This window comes from Bos indicus, chromosome 11, assembly GCF_029378745.1.
Source record: "Bos indicus isolate NIAB-ARS_2022 breed Sahiwal x Tharparkar chromosome 11, NIAB-ARS_B.indTharparkar_mat_pri_1.0, whole genome shotgun sequence".
Classification (NCBI taxonomy): Eukaryota; Metazoa; Chordata; class Mammalia; order Artiodactyla; family Bovidae; genus Bos; species Bos indicus.
In genome coordinates, this window is record NC_091770.1 from 29,767,703 (window position 1) to 29,776,467 (window position 8,765).

At 42.3% G+C, this 8,765-nt stretch overlaps 1 pseudogene; it reads right to left on the reverse strand.

Annotated features, from left to right (window-relative positions):
* Window positions 1-1,562: 1,562 nt before the first annotated feature.
* On the reverse strand, window positions 1,563-3,403 carry LOC109565539 (archaemetzincin-2-like; annotated as a pseudogene).
* Window positions 3,404-8,765: the final 5,362 nt, after the last annotated feature.

The window sequence follows — 8,765 nt, forward strand, 5'->3', positions numbered from 1 at the left end:
GAATTTGCTGCATGCCAGCAACTATTCACATAACACTTGTATTAGCTATTATAAGTAATCAAGAGATGATTTAAAGGATAAGGGAGGATCTGGGTTAAGTCCTGTAGGAGAGGAAAACAAGTTTTTCTCTACCCACCTAGGTTCTGTAGCTAGAGCCCTGGAAATCAAACTGACAAAAGAAAATTTAACAAGAAAAAAACAGTTGATTAAGACATGCAGTATGCATATACATGGGAGAAACTCAATGCTGACTAATTCAAAGGGATGGTTAGAACTTTGAGCTTGGGAATTCCCTGGTGATCCAGTGGTTAGGATTCAGCACATTCACTGCAGGGCCCAGGTTAAGATCCTGTAAGCCAAGAAGGGCAGCCAGAAAAAAGAAAAAAGAACTTGGGGCTTATATAGCATCTTTTTTTTTAAGATTCATTTGTTTATTCTTGTCTGTGCTGGGTCATCGTTGCTGGGCACAGGCTTTCTCTAGTTGCTGCAAGTGGGGGCTACTCTTGATTGCAGTGCACGGGCTTCTCATTTCAGTGGCTTCTCTTGTTGCGGAACATGGGCTCTAGGGCCCTTGGGCTCCATACTTACAATGCACAGGCTTAGTTGCTCCATGACATGTGGGATCTTCCTGGACCAGAGATTGAACCCGGGTCCCCTGCACTGGCTGGCAGATTCTTAACCACTGGACCGCAAGAGAAGGCCCTTATATAGCATCTTAATAAAGAACAATAAATTTGTGGAGAAGGGATTAGACAAAAGAAAAGGAGTTTAGGCTTTTCAGGGTGGCAAACTGTGGGAAGGTAAATATATGGGAGGAAGCTAATAGCAGATGATGGTAAGGTTTAGTGAGGTTTGTTTCAGAGATTCCTCTTAATGCCATCCCTGTCCTGTTAAGGGTCTAGAGTTGTCCTTGGTGATTAAGAGTCCAAAAGTTATCTTTCTCTTTCCTGGCATTGGGGAGGGAGACACCTTTACAAACGAAAATTAATAACTTTTTCTCAGCCAGGTGGGGAAGGGCAAATGGCTTTTTTTTTTTTTGCATTTGCTGTTTTGTAATTGTCTTCAGCACAAAGTGATCCTTATGTGAAAGTGGTGTGTTTTCAACGGCATATTCCAGTCCCCCTCATTACTAACTCTATCAGCTGAGTGAGCTTCATCAGTTTACCCAGCTTCTCAAAGCCTCAGAAAGGTTTACAAAATAGGTTCAATAAGAGTATGTTCTGTATATTACCATACGTGAAATAGATCCCCAGTCCAGGTCGATGCATGAGACAGGGTGCTCAGGGCTGGTGTACTGGGATGACCCTGAGGGATGGGGTGGGGAGGGAGGTGGGAGGGAGGGTCAGGATGGAGAACACATGGACACGCATGGCTGATTCATGTCAATGTATGGCAAAAACCACCAAAATATTGTAACGTAATTAGCCTCCAATTAAAATAAAAATTTTAAAAAAGCGTATGTTCTTCATAGAGCTATGATGAGGATTAAATGAAATATTGCACATAAATCTTTTTTTTTTAATACGCAAGTATTTGTTTTAATTACTCCTAATTGAAGGTTCCTATTTTTGGAGAATAGCAAGGCATTTTATTATTCACTGTTTCCATTCCTTTTTTTTTTTTTTTTAATACTCAAGTATAGTTGATTTACAATGTTGTGTTAGTTACAGCAAAGTATCCAGCTATATGTATGTATATGTATGTATTTCAGATTCTTTTCAACTATAGGTTATCACAAGAATACTCTTTCCATTCTTTAAACATTTCCGCTGGTTTTGGCAAATTCACCTTCTTTTTTTCTCCCCACACTGTGCCACTTGCAGGATCTTAGTTCCTTGACCAGCGATTGAACTTGGGCCCTCAGCAGTGAAAGCACAGAGTCCTAAGCACTGAACAGTCAGGGAATTCCCAGCGAATTCACATTATCCTCATGACTGTATTTCAGGGTAATTCCAGGTATGTTGGTGGATTCATCATCAGTCCACTGTGTATCTTTCTATAATATTGAAGAGCAGCACTCTGCAGCTTGCATAAACAGGGCAAAGGTGGAGGGGTCTCTGGTCAGCTTCTTCCAAGTGGCTGGAGCCTTGCATTAGGCAGGTTGAAGTCTAAATATGTGTCCAATCTCATGGGTTAAAGTCTTACAGGATTGTAGCAAGAAAACATCATCCAGGAGGGTAATAGTTATCAAAAACCAAAAAGCCCCTTGGAAAGTATTTTCTGGAGCTTCTTCACTTTGCCTTCATAGAGATATAAAATCACTGTCATACCTGGCAAAGCTTGCCCATACCAGCTGTCAAAGAGGCCTGTCCAAAGACAAAATGCTAAGATCCTCTTGGATAAAGATTGACCATTGTTACTGTCACAACACAGAAGGCATCTTCAGGTTCCTTCTCTTTTAAGAACTTCAGAATGTGTCCTGCATGAATTGTGGGCTTTATGTGTTCTCATTGCACTAAAGGAACACTCTGTTACAGAGATAAGAACTAGTTCTAGGAGTTTTACTATCTAGCCATAGCAAAATGCTTCAAAGTAGCCCTTGAGTCATTTAATATATTTTTCACTGATAACTCTGGTGTTTCCCAAGAGATCCATTGCACTGTGTAACCATGTTGCATTTCTCAGAAGAGGATGTCTTTCTGTAAGGGTTACTGAAAAAGTGTTCAAAGTCTTGGGGAGCCCCGAGATGGGAGGTGACCCAATCTGATGTAAATGCAAAGTAATGGATCCAAAAAGACCATTGTCTGCCTGGAAGTCTTCCATCAAAAGCCATTACGTCTCATACTGTGACACAAGCACTGGGCGCTTTGAGTTGAGAGCTGTTTTAGTGTCTGTTCAGAGTGCTGTCCTGCGTGCCTCTTTGGGGAGGAAGATTCCCATTGACGTTTTCACCGTTCTAGGACAGGCATGTCTGGGCCTAAGAAAATACTGTCTGGGCTGTCTTCACCCAACAATAGTTTGTTATTCTGAGAGGAAAGGATGATCCAGAAGTTAAAAACATGGCTTTTGGAGCCACATTGCCTGGCTTTGAATCTCATCTCTGTCACTGTGTGACCTTGGACAGATTTCTTAACCTCTCTGGTCCTCAGTTTCTTCATCTATAAAATAGAAAATATATTTCATAGGGTGCTTTCAATTTTTTTTTTGTTTTTCAAATTTTTTTTTTGATGTTCATTTTATTTTTATTACTTATTTGGCTGCTGTGGGTCTTGTGGCACACAGGATCTTCCGTCTTCATTGTGGCATGAAAAAAATCTTTAGCTGTGGCATGTGGGGTCTAGTCCCCCCAACCAGAGATTTAACCCAGGCTCCCTGCATTGGGAATGCAGAGCCTTAGCCACTGGACCACCAAGGAAGTCCCAGTGCTGAGTTAATTTTTTTAAATGAATGTATGCACACCACTTCAAATGAAACCTGGAGTACAGGAAGGTTTATGTGTTAGCCAGTCACATCATCCAGGACCCAGGGAAGGGCCCTCGGCATAAGCCCTCAGCAGTGGCAAGACCATTTCTTTCTGGCTGAGATCAGTGGATGGGACAAAGCCCCCTGTTACGAGTCAGGATTCCTAAGTGTGTTCCCACCAGACCTGCAGGCTGTGACCTTGAGCTGTGATCCTTTTCTCCTTGGTCCTATTTCCCCTTTTGTAAATTGTGGGGGTTGGACATGGCAGGGGGGTGGTCTCAGAGGTGGGGTCCTCATAGTGAATGACTGGGACAGAAGCAGAGACATGAACTAAAATGACAAAGCAGAAATCCAGGATGATCTTTTAGGGCACCCGAAGGTAGACCAGTGAGCAGGAATACTGCTGGCCTGGGGGGGAACGGTGGCATGCTCAGGTGAGAGACCTAATTTCTGCTTGGGTTGGAAGAGATGAGAAACCCCATCCTCTCCCACCACCTCCCACCCTGAACTCCTTGGCAGCATGCAGCAGCGTGGCACTGACAACTCCTTTGCCTTACTCTAGCAGTCTAGTTTACTGCAGAAGTGTAAAGTGTTCATGCTGAGAAAAGCCTGGAAAGTTTCAGTAAATGCTTCCCAGGGGTTTATCTGTGCCAGGGACTGGAATTCAGGGAGAAAATGAACTGCCTTCTCCTCCTGGGAAGTGATGCTGGCGGGAGCAGGACACGATGCTGAGAGGATACGATGCCTGAGAGGACTGTGCATAATTCCTAGGGAGGCTCCTTATGGGAGAGACTTGGGGAAGAGCCAACTGAGGGCCATACATCGCAGCTGTGGCCCCTGGGAGACCTCATTTCCATGCTGACTTGGAGGATGCAGGAGATAAGAGGGAGGTCTTGGCTGCCTCTGGAGAGGTTAACCTGCCAGTTACACCAGGAAGAGGCAAAGATTAAAGGTCAGGGAGAGCCTTCTTTGCTGGTGACCCTCTTGGGGAAGGGTCTTTGGCCTGGTCCTCCTAGGAGTCACCCTATGGAATGAAATCCAGTTCACTACTTTTACAGATGCCAAGGACAGGGCCAGGTGCTGGAAATAAAACCCAAACCAAAATGCAGCTCCTTAGGGACTTCCTTTGCAGTCCAGTGGTTAAGACATACAACAAGAGCAAACGAACAAGAACAGGAGCGCTGGAACCAGGATAGAACTTTCTCCTGCAAAGTACCCCCAGCTTCCTCTACTGGCAAAAATTAACATTGTAATTGCAACAATAGGGATTAAAGGGTCTGATCCATTATCGAGAGCAGATCATGAAAGGTTGGTTTAGCTCTGAGAGGCAATAAATTGATAACTAGCACAACAGTCAAGAACTTTAAAACAGCCATTATGAATATATTCAAGGATGGAATGGAAGAGACAGACACAATAAATTAACAAATGGATAATCTTAGCAGAGAAATGGAAACTATAAAAACGAACCAAGTAGAATTAGACATCAAGATGGAGAGTAGCTAATTAGTTTTTTGACGAAGGATCCAGAGAAATTCAATAGGGAAAGGAAACTTTTTCAACAAACTGTACTGAAAAAACTGGGTAAACATATGAGATTGTTTATGATCCTAAACAGAAAAGGTTAAGAGACAAAGCTTCTAGAAGAAAGCATTGAAGAAAATCTTCATGATCTTGAGCTAAGCAAATATTTTTAGACTGGACTCAGAAAGCAATAACCATAAAGACTGAGAAATCAAAATGTAAAACTTCTGTTCATCAAAAGACACTTAAGAAAATGAACAGGCAAGTCATGGGCTAGGATATGTCTAGATCCCAGTCTATATTTGTAACTCATATTCTGCAAAGAGTTTGTATATATATTATATAAAAATTCACACATCAATTTCAAAACACAATTAAATTCATACACCAATTAAAAAGCACAATAAAAAAAATAGTGAAAAGACTTGAACAGACACTTCACCAAGAAAGATATACAAATGGCCAATAAGCATATGAAAAGGTAAATTGCATCATTAGTCATTAAAGAAATGCAAATTGAAACCAAATGACATATACCATTCGCTAGAATGACTAAAACTTAAAAGACTGACAGTAATTATTAGCAAAGACATAAAGCAATTAGAATTCTCATAACTGTTCATGGGAATGTAAAATGATAAAACCACTTTGGTAAACAGTTTGGAAGTTTCTTTTAAAGTTGAACATATACCTACTCTATGATCTAATATTTCTACTCCTAGAGATTTACCCAAGATAAATGAAACTTTTTATCCAGACCTGTGTCCAATTGTTCATGGCTACCTTGTTCCCACTAGCCAAAATCTGGAAACAACCAGTTAGCCTCCAACAAGTAAATAGATTTAAAAGATTGTAGTATATCCATAAAATGGAATACTACTCAACATTAAAAAGGAACAAAATGTTAATTCAAGGAACAACATGGATAAGTCTAGAAACATTATGCTAAGTAAAAGAAGAGACAAAAGAGTACAGATATCATGATTCCATTTCTATGAAATTCCAGAAGAAGCAAAACTAAGCCAGATGATTGGAATCAAATGGGTGATTACCTAGAAGAGGGGGTCACAGGTTGATCACAAAGGGGCAGGGAATAACTTTCTAGGTTGATGGGAAATGTCTATACCTTGATTAAGGGGGTGATGCCATGGGATTATGCATTTGACAAAACTCAAGAACCGTATATCTTATCTTTTACATGTATTTATTTGGCTGCACCAGATCTTAGTTGCAGCACGTGGACTCTTTGATCTTCCTTGTGGCATGCAAGATCTTTAGTTGTGGCATACAGAAACTTTAGTTGCAACATGTGGGATCTAGTTCCCTGGCCAGGGATCAAACCCAGGCCCCCTGCACTGGGAGTCTTAGCCACTGAACCAACCAGGGAGATTCCCTCAATGAGCTATATACTTAAAATGTCCATTTTATTTGTAAATTATACTTGAATAAATTTGGTTTTATAAAGGGATTTATTGAGCATGTACTAGATGCCTGGTTTGTGAACTGTGAAGAAAGAATGAACATAAAATAAGTTTTATAGAAAGAGAGTAACAAAGAGGGAAGTAGTCGAAGATATACAAGACAAGGAATAACAAACAAGGTATTTAAGAAGATGAGAAAGGAAGGACACTTAGAGCCTGGTTGGCTGTGGTCAAGGAGAAGGAAATGGCAACCCACTCCAGTATTTTTGCCTGGAGAATCCCATGGATGGAGGAGCTTTGTGGGCTACAGTCCATGGGTCGCAAAGAGTCAGACACAACTGAGCATTTCACTTTCACTTTCACTTTGGCTGTGGTCAGCGTGGTAGACACTGAGACAAGAAAAGGAGGACAGTGGAAGGAAGAGCTGCTGAGAAACAGGCAGTGGGCTGTCAGAACATGCCGTGGTCCCAGCTGAGCCTGATAGACTTGAATCTCTGATTGCCCCAAGGATAGAATTTCTGCCGGAGTCCAGCTCCAGAAGCCAGGGATTCAACCTGGAGAGATGAATGGTGTCGGCGATGAGGCAGCCTCTCAGTTTTCTATGGACTGCCTGTTTATTTCAAGTTTAAGATTCTCTTTAATACTTTTACAAAAACATTAGGCCAGAGGTTTGACACTTTCAGTTCCCACTCTCCCAGATTTATTATCTCCATAAATCACTGTTGCTCTTCAAACAGAGTTCCTGCTTCAGTGATTCTCTCAGAATCAGCCTTATCATCTATTATCTACCTCCTCTAATGTGTCCTATAGTTAACTTGTGATTACATTGTAACTCATGCTACATTCCTCAGTTTACTACTTATCTTCCTAAATCCTGTTTGCCCCTAACATCCTGAGCTCACTATCTCTTAAAAGGGCTTCTAGCTATAGTGTCTCTAAAAATTCCTAACTTCTATGCTGCTGCTAAGTCACTTTAGTCGTGTCCGACTCTGTGCGACCCCACAGATGGCAGCCCACCAGGCTCCCCTGTCCCTGGGATTCTCCAGGCAAGAACACTGGAGTGGGTTGCCATTTCCTTCTCCAATACATGAAAGTGAAAAGTGAAAGTGAAGTTGCTCAGTCATGTCTGACTCTTAGCAACCCCAAGGACTGCAGCCTACCAGGCTCCTCCGTCCATGGAATTTTCCAGGCAAGAGTACTGGAGTGGGGTGCCATTGCCTTTTCCACCTAACTTCTATAAGCTATAGTAAAATATGCTAACTTTACAACATTCCTTAAATCTTTAACTTCTAACTGTTTTAATTATTTCTAAGCCCTAAATTCAGTAAACTCCTTTGCTATAAACATTCTCCTCACAAATAGGCTTCAGATAGCAATCCCTCCCATGGCCTCAAGCTACAGCCTATGTGCTCATCCTGGAACACTCTTTTGTAAAAGTCCTTGAACAAATGTCAATGATTACCTTTATGAATTATTTTCTGAGCACAGCTGCAGAAGGCTTTGTGCCTTCTCACGCTCCTCTCAAGAACAATAAGCACCTTAATATTCCTTTTCAGTCAACTCAGCCAAGGAGAGGAAAAGACAAGTCAAAATTACAAGGCCTAACTCCTTTATCCCGGGACTGTGCCTGCGGAATGAGGAGAGGGGTCTGGGGCTGTGCCTCCATTTTGTCAGTAACGCCTAGCGCAGCTCCCGACAAATTTCTCCAGCACTGCTTGTTGAACTAGTGGAGAGGCAGGGAGTGGGTACAAATTGTGGGGTGTTTAAAAACATGTGTCACGGATGGGAAAAATAATAAGAGTTGGAGGCACTGACAACTACCGATACACAGGAGTTAGGCTGGGAGGGAAAGGAAGTGAAGCCAGGAGGGGAGCAGAGGGAGGAAGTGGAAGGCTTGTGGGACAGGCGGAACAGGTAAGAGCGCTAGAAGCAGCAGGTCTCGATCCCGCTGGGTCTGGAATTGATGATTTGTGGTCTGGTCTATTCCTCTCTCTCCTGGGCTTCTCCAGCGGCCCGGTGGTAAAGAATCTGCCGGCAGTGCAGGAGACACGGGTTCAATCCCTGGGTCAGGAAGATCTCCTGAAGGAGGAAATGGCAATATTTTTGCCTGGAAAATCTCATGGACAGTGGAGCCTGGCAGGCTATAGTCTATAGGGTCGCACAGAGTCGGACATAACTGAGTGACTAGGCACACCTACACCTCTTTCTCCTACAGACACAAGACCTAGGATTTCTTTGGTGCTCTTTTTTTCAGTGAATTCCTCACATTTATTGAAAGCCTATTGTATAGTAATGCAAATTGGCATGAAGTGAAAGGTTTGTGCAGATTTTCTCCACCTAATAGATACATTCTCCTGAGGCTGTATTCATACAGAGCTCTGTGTGCCCACCTCAGCAGCATACTTCACACTGCAATTA